Raw genomic sequence first — 11,145 nt, 5'->3', positions numbered from 1 at the left:
AAATGAACAACAGCAAATGGTCTTCATTTCTGTCTCATAACTGTAAGGGCACAAAAATCTCATGCTGTTGAAAGCTTCAAGGAGAGCTCAGAAAAACACTTAATCACTTAGATTGCAGCTATAGGATATCAAAACAACTAGTCAGTCTTACACAAAAAGCAAACCACCACCACAGCAAATATATCAGTATGGTGGGAAGAAAAATAAGAATTAACACTAAATGCCTGAATTTACAACCTATTGTTTTGAAATACACAGACACAACACAAGTGACCTTTGAAAAAGAACTCAAATTGTGAAAAGATATATTGGGAGGATTCGGAATATCAATTTTATATATCAGATCAGATCAGATTAGCCGCTCAGTCGTGTCCAACTCTTTGCGACCCCATGAATCACAGCACGCCAGGCCTCCCTGTCCATCACCAACTCCCGGAGTTCACTCAGACTCACGTCCATCGACTCAGCAATGCCATCCAGCCATCTCATCCTCTGTCGTCCCCTTCTCCTCCTGCCTCCAATCCCTCCCAGCATCAGAGTCTTTTCCAATGAGTCAACTCTTCGCATGAGGTGGCCAAAGTACTGGAGTTTCAGCTTTAGCATCATTCCTTCCAAAGAAATCCCAGGGCTGATCTCCTTCAGAATGGACTAGTTGGATCTCCTTGCAGTCCAAGGGACTCTCAAGAGTCTTCTCCAGCACCACAGTTCAAAAGCATCAGTTCTTCAGCGCTCAGCCTTCTTCACAGTCCAACTGTCACATTCATACATGACCACAGGAAAAACCACAGCCTTGACTAGACGAACCTTTGTTGGCAAAGTAATGTCTCTGCTTTTGAATATGCTATCTAGGTTGGTCATAACTTTCCCTCCAAGGAGTAAGCGTCTTTTAATTTCATGGCTGCAGTCACCATCTGTAGTGATTTTGGAGCCCAGAAAAATAAAGTCTGACACTGTTTCCACTGTTTCCCCATCTATTTCCCATGAAGTGATGGTACCCAATGCCATGAGCTTCGTTTTCTGAATGTTGAGCTTTAAGCCAACTTTTTCACTCCCCACTTTCACTTTCATCAAGAGGCTTTTTAGTTCCTCTTCACTTTCTGCCATGAGGGTGGTGTCATCTGCATATCTGAGGTTATTGATATTTCTCCTGGCAATCTTGATTCCAGCTTGTGTTTCTTCCAGTCCAGCGTTTCTCATGATGTACTCTGCATATAAGTTAAATAAACAGGGTGACAATATACAGCCTTGACGAACTCCTTTTCCTATTTAGAACCAGTCTGTTGTTCCATGTCCAGTTCTAATTGTTGCTTCCTGACCTGCATACAAATTTCTCAAGAGGCAGATCAGGTGGTCTGGTATTCCCATCTCTTTCAGAATTTTCCACAGTTTATTGTGATCCACACAGTCAAAGGCTTTGGCATAGTCAATAAAGCAGAAATAGATGTTTTTCTGGAACTCCCTTGCTTTTTCTATGATCCAGTGGATATTGGCAATTTGATCTCTGGTTCCTCTGCCTTTTCTAAAACCAGCTTGAACATCAGGAAGTTCACGGTTCATGTATTGCTGAAGCCTGGCTTGGAGAATTTTGAGCATTACTTTACTAGTGTGTGAGATGAGTGCAATTGTGCAGTAGTTTGAGCATTCTTTGGAATTGCCTTTCTTTGGGATTGGAATGAAAACTGACCTTTTCCAGTCCTGTGGCTACTGCTGAGTTTTCCAAATTTGCTGGCATATTGAGTGCAGCACTTTCACAGCATCATCTTTCAGGATTTGGAATAGCTCAACTGGGATTCCATCACCTCCACTAGCTTTGTTCATAGTGATGCTTTCTAAGGCCCACTTGACTTCACATTCCAGGATGTCTGGCTCTAGGTCAGTGATCACACCATCGTGATTATCTGGGTCGTGAAGATCTTTTTTGTATAGTTCTTCTGTGTATTCTTGCCATCTCTTCTTGGTATCTTCTGCTTCTCTTAGGTCCATACCATTTCTGTCCTTTATCGAGCTCATCTTTGCATGAAATGTTCCTTTGGTATCTCTGATTTTCTTGAAGAGATCCCTAGTCTTTCCCATTCTGTTGTTTTCCTCGATTTCTTTGCATTGATCGCTGAAGAAGGCTTTCTTATCTCTTCTTGCTCTTCTTTGGAACTCTGCATTCAGATGTTTATATCTTTCCTTTTCTCCTTTGCTTTTCACTTCTCTTCTTTTCACAGCTATTTGTAAGGCCTCCCCAGACAGCCATTTTGCTTTTTTGCATTTCTTTTCCATGGGAATGGTCTTGATCCCTGTCTCCTGTACAATGTCATGAACCTCATTCCATAGTTCATCAGGCACTCTATCTATCAGATCTAGACCCTTAAATCTATTTCTCACTTCCACTGTATAATCATAAAGGATTTGATTTAGGTCATACCTGAATGGTCTAGTGGTTTTCCCTACTTTCTTTCAATTTCAGTCTGAATTTGGCAATAAGGAGTTCATGGTCTGAGCCACAGTCAGCTCCTGGTCTTGTTTTTGCTGACTATATAGAGCTTCTCCATCTTTGGCTGCAAAGAATATAATCAGTCTGATTTTGGTGTTGACCATCTGGTGATGTCCATGTGTAGAGTCTTCTCTTGTGTTGTTGAAAAAGGGTGTTTGTTATGACCAGTGCATTTTCTTGGCAAAACTCTATTAGTCTTTGCCCTGCTTCATTCTGTATTCCAAGGCCAAATTTGCCTGTTACTCCAGGTGTTTCTTGACTTCCTACTTTTGCATTCCAGTCCCCTATAATGAAAGGGACATCTTTTTTGGGTGTTAGTTCTAAAAGGTCTTGTAGGTCTTCATAGAACCGTTCAACTTCAGCTTCTTCAGTGTTACTGGTTGGGGCATAGACTTGGATTACTGTGATATTGAATGGTTTGCCTTGGAAACGAACAGAGATCATTCTGTCGTTTTTGAGATTGCATCCAAGTACTGCATTTCGGACTCTTTTGTTGACCATGATGTCCACTCCATTTCTTCTAAGGGATTCCTGCCACAGTAGTATATATAACGGTCATCTGAGTTAAATTCATCCATTCCAGTCCATTTCAGTTCGCTGATTCCTAGAATGTTGACATTCACTCTTGCCATCTCTTGTTTGACCACTTCCAATTTGCCTTGATTCATGGACCTGACATTCCAGGTTCCTATGCAATATTGCTCTTTACAGCATCGGACCTTGCTTCTAGTCACATCCACCAGTCACGTCCACAGCTGGGTATTGTTTTTGCTTTGGCTCCATCCCTTCATTCTTTCTGGAGTTATTTCTCCACTGATCTCCAGTAGCATATTGGGCACCTACTGACCTGGGGAGTTTCTCTTTCAGTATCCTATCATTTTGCCTTTTCATACTGTTCATGGGGTTCTCAAGGCAAGGATACTGAAGTGGTTTGCCATTCCCTTCTCCAGTGGACCACATTCTGTCAAATCTTTCCACCATGACCTGCCCGTCTTGGGTTGCCCCACAGGCATGGCTTAGTTTCATTGCGTTAGACAAGGCTGTGGTCCTACTGCAATTAGACTGACTAGTTTTCTGTGAGTATGGTTTCAGTGTGTTTGCCCTCTGGTGCCCTCTTGCAACACCTACCGTCTTACTTGGGTTTCTCTTACCTTGGGCATGGGGTATCTCTTCACAGCTGCTCCAGCAAGCTGCAGCCATTGCTCCTTACCTTGGATGAGGGGTGTCTCCTCACTGCTGCCCTTCCTGACCTTCAATGTGGGATAGTCCTCTAGGCCCTCCTGTGCCCGTGCAGCCACGGCTCCTTGGACGTGGGGTTGGTCCTCCCAGCCACCACCCCTGGCCTCAGTCGTGCGGTTGCTCCTCCCCGTCGCCGCCCTTGGCCTCGGGCTTAGGGGCGTGGGGTATCTCCTCCGGCCCGCCGCCCCTGGCCTCGGGCTTGGGGCATGGGCATCTCCTCCCGGCCACCACCCCTGACCTCAGACGTGGGGTAACTCCTCTAGTGGTCACCCCTGGCCTCAGGCGTGGGTTGCTCCTCCCGGCCGCCGCCCCGACCTCGGACGCGGGGTATCTCCTCTCGGCCGTTCCTGCGCCGTCGCAGCCTGGCACTCTCGGCCGCTGCCCCTGACCTCGGACGTGGGGTAACTCCTCTTGGCCGCCGCCCTTCGGGCATGGGGTCCTCCCAACTTCTGCCCCTGACCTCGCACGTGGGGTGGCTCCTCTGGGCCGCGCTATGGTGCCCGTCGCAGCCGCCTGCGCTTACACAAATAATAAACAGGTCATTTTAGAAAAGTAAACACTACAGATAAATGAAAAAAAAAGATCAAATAACTTAGAATTTCACCTCCCAGAATTAACTAATGTTATAGACTCTAATCCTATTCTACTCCTCTGTATCGCTCTCCGTAGATATATGGGTGTGAATGTATGTACTGTGAGTACGTACATACTGGCACCAAATTTATATGCTACAAGTTGGGGTTACAAAAGAAAAAGGAAAAACGAAATGCTCTTTCTTCCCTATAGATGACCTCTCATTCTCAAGGCTACATCTTGCCCCTGGGAACGTCCCCCAATATTAGTGGCCTCTTAATTGCAACACCAGTGTTCTCAGATCCCTACCCATCTGGTCCTTTTTACAGTGCTTCTTCAATCCCTGCCAAGGCTCAACAAGGGGGCAGTGAGTGAGGACATCTCCTACTGAGGACTGACTGTCTCCTTCTAAGTTTATATATTGAAGCTGTAATTCCCAATGGGTTGGCACTGGGAGGTGGGGCATTAGGGAGATAATTAAGTTTAATGAGGTAATGAGGAGGGGCCCCCATGATGGGATTAGTGTGCCTATAAGAAGAAGAGAGACCAGAACTCTCTCTCTCTCTTTCCCAAGCATGTAAGGACACAGTTGGAAGACAGATGTCTAGGAATCAGGAAGTAGGCCCACGTCAGGAACCCAAGGCCACCTTGATTTTGGGTTCCCAGACTCCAGGTCTGTGAGAAATAAATGTCTGTGGATTAAGCCACCCAGCTTGTCGTGTTTTGTTATACAACCTGGGCTAAGACAGCTCCAGATTCTACCTGTGCAACTCAGCAGTTTGTTCACGTCCCATGCCTGGGGTTAATCTGTGAAGCAGTGATAATCCTACCGAACTTTTGATTGATAGAGGATTAACTGAGATCATATGCCAGAGGCTTTATGTCTCTACCAGGAACAAAGTAGAACTGAACAAACACTACCTCCCTCCTCCACGTGTTCTCCACCTGGAGAAATAGACCCAATGTAGTTAAAATCTGTGTGTTCCCTCTCTCAGGAATTAACTGAACTGCCAAGGAGAGCCTCAGCACTTAACCATAAAGAGAACAGATCATTTTGTCTGAGTTTGAAGTGTCAGTGTGTGGGGGGCACTTTTTAAGGCCCACCCTTCCACCCCACCCAGCAAATCACTCTTTAAGAAATGCCGTTGTCCCTGTGAGAAGCTAAAGTACCGTGTAAACAGGAGGCTTGATCGGCTGTATTACTTTACTCTCTATCTACTACTAGCAGGTCCATAGGTTTCAAACCCACATGTTTTAAAACTTCGACTTCGGAACAGCCTCTTAACCCCACCTCAAAACAAATGGCATGTATCTATGTGCAAAAATACATTAATATCAGCCGAGTTTTGTAAGTTTGGAGATTTTTTTATGACTCTATTTAGGATAAATGCAAAAACCATAGGTTTAAACAACAACAACCAAAAGGAATGAGTGTCTTTACCTTAAATTAACATATGAGGCAGAAAAACATTAATAGAACTGAGTCTACAACTGTTTCTCCAACACAGCTTGCAAATAATCATTGAGTTGACCCAAAGGGGCCCCTTTAAGACGAGATCAGACTTTCTTCGCTTTTTCGCCAAGGTCAAACCCACTCATGCTGGCTCCACAACTTCAGGCAAGGGAGCTCTACATTCTAGCTCTTCCAGATTTCTCCTGAATTAAGTTAGGTGTCAATTTTCACAAAAAGTGTGATGCTGAGCTGTATTTTTAAAAATGTCTTCTCCAGTAGACTCCTAAACCATCTCCCAGATGGGTAATATGCCAGGAAATTGCAGGACCACAAACACCTTCTTCCCTCTGGATTCCCCATTTACCTGAAGTAATGGTCAATTGCTCAAAAACATCAGCAGTGAGTCAGACTCAGCGATCAATAGAACAGAGCCCCGAGGTGTTAAATAGAGATGTTAAATAGAGAGGTTAAATAGAGGTGTTAAATAGAGAGATAACCTAAAGGTAAAGTTTAAGCAGCCCCAGCTGACATGCTAATCAGGCATTTTCAGAGCTGGGTGGTGGTATTTTTCCAGGGTGTCAGGAGCTCAGTAAAGAGCTTCCTGGTACAGATCGAACAGGACAATTGATCCAAATTGCCTTCTGCTCCGAACAACCGAATCTTCAGATCTGTGGCCCTAAAGCCCACAATGCAAGATCTATGCCTACTGACAAAGGAAACGTAGCTTGATTGGGTTTTGATGTGCTTTGGAGCTGAGTTCAGTCCTGGTTCTGCTGTACCCAGAGGCTCTCGGGTCCCATCTGTGGACCTCAATTTCCTCTTCTGTAAAATGCAGATTTGCATTAGTCAGGGCCCCACATCTGCCCAAGTTCAAGACCCAGCAGAGAGACTGTTCAACAGAGAAATCCCAGCCAGTGAAGGCAGAGTCCAGATGGCTTTGCTCTGCCCAGAGTTTAGGAAACACTGGATTTGGTGCTTACTGCGTCTTCCCTAGTTCTCAGATTTCTGATTGAAAGATGTAAAACTACTCTGGGTAGGAGCAGTTTTTCTTTAACAATGTTAAGATGTCTTTACCATGTTATAGGAAGAGCAGGCCAGCAGTGGGTACCAGGAGCATCTTAGGATGCTGACGCCCAAGATGGTTTTATTACTGTTTGCCTCTTCACATGAAGGTGCACAAGTGTCTCCTTTCATCTGTCCTGATAGCTGTCATTAACACCATGCTCATCCTTCCTTCGGTGGGGAGGCATGGGGGTGGGGGTTGGCATCCTTCTCCCTGAATTAGTAATGAGGGTTCCAGGTGAGCTGGACTCACACACAGGAGAGGGTAACAGGCAGGAAGGCCAGGGGTCTCCAAACAGAAGAAACAGGCTGCAAGTGTCAGACATTTTTTTATCCCTCCCCTAAGTGGCTGCTGCTGCTGCTGCTAAGTCGCTTCAGTCGTGTCTGACTCTGTGCGACCCCATAGACGGCAGCCCACCAGGCTCCCCCATCCCTGGGATTCTCCAGGCAAGAACACTGGAGTGGGTTGCCATTTCCTTCTCCAAGGGGGTGAAAGTGAAAAGTGAAAGTGAAGTTACTCAATTGTGTCCAACTCCTAGTGACCCCATGGACTGCAGCCTACCAGGCTCCTCCGTCCATGAGATTTTCTAAGCAAGAGTACTGGAGTGGCAGGAAGAAACAAACTCTCCATGGAAATGGTTTTCTTAAGCTGTATTAATGAAACTGTATTTGCTTTGGAATCTGCCTTTCTTCAAAATGGTTCCACCTAAAACTAACTTTTTTTCTTTTCTCAAACCTTGGGCTGATAATAGCTCAAACCAGTATTCATGTCAATTGTTTTACGTCTAGGGGATGACACACTTCATGCCATCCTAGTTTTGGCAAGCTGCTTTATGTCTGTTAGAAGGCTATTGATCAGATAAGAGAGACACCTGAGGCTGAAGGAGTTTCACCAGGCCCCTCTCCCACAGTATGTGTTTTTGAGATAGGATGGCATGAAGTGTCCGCCTCCTTCTGACGTCTATGTCAGAAGTTTTCTCTGTCCCTTTTTCACTTTAATAAAACTCGGCTACACAAAAGCTCTTGACTGATCAAGCCTGGTCCCTGGTCCTGCTAAATCTTCTTCTTCGGAGATCACTGTTCACCATAAGCTCACACACACACACACACACCAAGCCTCACTTGTGAACTTTTTTCAGCAAAGAACGGTACAGTATGCACCTAAATTTTCTCTGCCACGTAAAAATCTAGGATGGATCTATCACTCAAAGACCAACTCTTTTCCTATGTGTTGGGAACATTGTTCAACCAGGAGCTTTCATTCCACAGCCAACCCCTTTTAATTTTCTCTCTGTAGCATCCATCAACAAGGTTAATGGTAAGTTCCTCCTGCTGCGGCTCGGACTCTAATAGTGAAGGAAACACAAGAGCCAGCCAAATAGTCAACCCAGTAAGTGATGTCTTACTTCCAACCCAGTAAGTAAGTCTGCAGAGGATTACAGAGCTGCATCTGGATATGAAAGGAGCCCTCTTTTGTGACGGAGCGCGGGCTGCTTTGGCCTTCAAGTCATCTTCTATCGTGTTGATGGAAGGGGAAGCTGTGTGTGGCTTTGATAGTTTACTACTCTGCAGTGCAATTTGGAAAGAAAGCAGCGGCTCTAAGTAGCTTCTCCCTCCTGGTTCATCCTTTCCCCACAGAGCTCTGTTATCACTGTGCAAAATGTGTCAGGAGGGATGATTCTCTCTCCCACCCTGAAGATGCATTATCTCATTTTTAAAATAGGCTGAGACAATGTAAGTGCAACAACACTTATATTTATTTCTGTCAAGTAAAAAGATTACTAGAGAAACAATCAAATTCTAAAATTTCAGGCATCTTTTTGCTGCATGTATGTCCACCTCGTCTACACGGGGGAGAGTCCTGATGGCCCATTGACAGTCTTTGGTTCCTTTGCAGTTGAAGGGCCAAAACACTATAATTTATAGAGGTCCCTATTGTGTAAAAATACCAGGGAAGGTGCCCTGGCGCCTCTGTCAAGCTTCCCTGAGGTGGCTTCCCGAGCCGGTGCCAGGTGGGGCCGGAGGGCAGTCACAGTGGCCAGAGCAGCCTCTGGTGCTCGGCCCCACGTGAAAATGATCAGAGATTGTTACAGACAGTTGCTGTTCTCAAGGTGCCGCGTGCACAAGCAGTTCAGGACCTTAAAAATTTGGGCAGACTTCAGAGAGAATCACTTAAAAATCCCATGGGATGTGCGGGAAAATGCCAGGGGAAGGCTGGTACAGGGCTTCCATGACCACAGAGAGTTATTCAGGTACCTCAGATTGTATGGAACCAATTAACCAATAGCCTTGGGAACTTTGAAAGAGAATTTTAAAATCATAAAAGACGTACGAGGAGACTTAAACTAGTTTTTTATAAAGTTGGTTTACCTCTAGACCAAAAAGTCCTTTAGATCCTAGGAAGGATGGGGAGTCCCTCTCATACTCTACATTGCCTTTGAGTGATGGTCCAGAAGGTTCAAACAGTCATCCTCGGATAATAAGAGGATACCTGTGTTTAACCAATTGTGGACTGATGAAGACCAGAAGAAGCTTGAATGGCTACTCCTGAAATACCCTCCTGAAGAAGTAGAGTCTCGACGCTAGCAGAAGAGATCAGATGAACTGGGTAACAGGGCAGCAAGACAGCTTGCCAGCTGAGTGCAGAAGGATTTCACAAAGCTAACTAAAGCTGGCCTTCCAGTCCCAGGCAGAACACCGAAGTACACACATTCTCCAAAGAGGCCTCCACAAGCCGACCACAGCACGCCTTGAAAAGCACCTCTTTGAGCCTTCCACCTCATGACTTCCCACGAGCCACCAGTGTATGTGGCAGAAGACGAGGACTGACCCCATCTCCACAGCCACATGAACACTGCTACTGAGGAGGCATCAGATGAAGACAACATTCCTACTATATATAGGAAGTGGGCGCTTCCAGGGTGGCTCAGCAGTAAAGAATCCACCTGCCAGTGCAGGAGACGTGGGTTTGATCCGTGGGTCAAGAAGATCCCCTGGAGGAGGAAACAGACTCACTCCAGTATTCTTCCCTGGGAAATCCCATGAACAGAGGAGCCTGGCGGGCTACAGTCCCTGGGGTCGCAAAGAGTCAGACATGACTTAACCACTAAACAACAACAACATGGAAATTTCCCTGAATATAAGGAATATTGGAGTTATTAAAGTTAAAAAACAACAACACAGAAAAACGTCAGCAAATGCAAGCTTAAACTGGATTTGTGCAACATGCGGGTTTCAAGTGTGACAACTGGAACAGAACCTATCCAGGGTGTTCGGTGGCACTGCCAGGATTGTCCTCCAGAAATGTCTTTGGATTTCTGTGATTCTTGCTCAGACTGCCTTCATGAAACAGATACTTACATGGAAGATCACCAACTAGAATCTGTTTACAGTCCAGAGACATTCTTAGAGACTACAGGGTGTCCCAGGGCACCTTGACCCAAAGTACTTTCTAGCAAACAGATAACATGGAAGAGAATATCATATAACAGTCCTCTTCAACACATAGCAATAGTACCACTGTGCCATTCACGTAACTGTGAATTATGTGCACACTTTGGAAAGATTCTCTGAAATGACACTCACGGCACAACAGCTTTCTGAGTGTTCTTGTCGAGTCCAGCTCTGCGCTGCTGAGGCTTTAGAGCACTGCTCAGCGGCTGAACATTCCCAACGAGCAAAGGGTTTCCCTGATGAAATTCTCACCACCACTTTAAAGCCTATTAGGTGGTAATCTTAAATGGGTGAGATCTAAAGAAGAGTACATGTTAAAACAGTAAATTTCAAAGGTTTCAGAGAACTTGGTCATAAATATGCTAATGAGAAGGAAAAGTACATTAAAACGCTTAGTAGCTTTCATTTTTGTGAAAATAGTTTTCAGCACAGAAACTGACTTTTTAGACAAAATTTTAACCAATGATGGTGTTTGCCTCTAGGATATATATACACTGCAAAAGAACTCACTGTCCCAGTGGTGGCCACCGACGGCCTTTAGTGAATTGGAACAACTTAACCATATTAATCTCTGATTTCTTTTAACCACAATGTACTGTCCTTATTACCAACAGCAAAGCACTACAGGAGGCAACTGCAGCATTGCCTCCTTAACCAGCTCATGGTGTGTGAATGTGATAAAATTGTCACTCAGATATATTTTTTAAATGTAATGGTATATAAGATGATCATGTGGTGTGCACAAACCATGATGAAAAGTGCCAGTGATAATACAGGGTAGTCTCTAACTCACAACATTAATTCCTTTAAAATACACAGCCTTCTGCTTCTATATTTGGAGTTGTCAGTGCAGTTCACTGAAGAAAACTGTCTAATAAAAAAA

The 11,145-nt window shown here is 44.9% G+C and overlaps 1 pseudogene; it reads left to right on the top strand.

Annotated features, from left to right (window-relative positions):
- The first annotated feature begins 7,034 nt into the window (after positions 1–7,034).
- Positions 7,035–10,247, top strand: LOC113899293 (annotated as a pseudogene).
- Positions 10,248–11,145: the final 898 nt, after the last annotated feature.

This window comes from Bos indicus x Bos taurus, chromosome 10, assembly GCF_003369695.1.
Source record: "Bos indicus x Bos taurus breed Angus x Brahman F1 hybrid chromosome 10, Bos_hybrid_MaternalHap_v2.0, whole genome shotgun sequence".
Taxonomy (NCBI): domain Eukaryota; kingdom Metazoa; phylum Chordata; class Mammalia; order Artiodactyla; family Bovidae; genus Bos; species Bos indicus x Bos taurus.
Note: the sequence above shows the minus strand (reverse complement) of the source record. Positions and strands in the feature narration are given on the sequence as shown.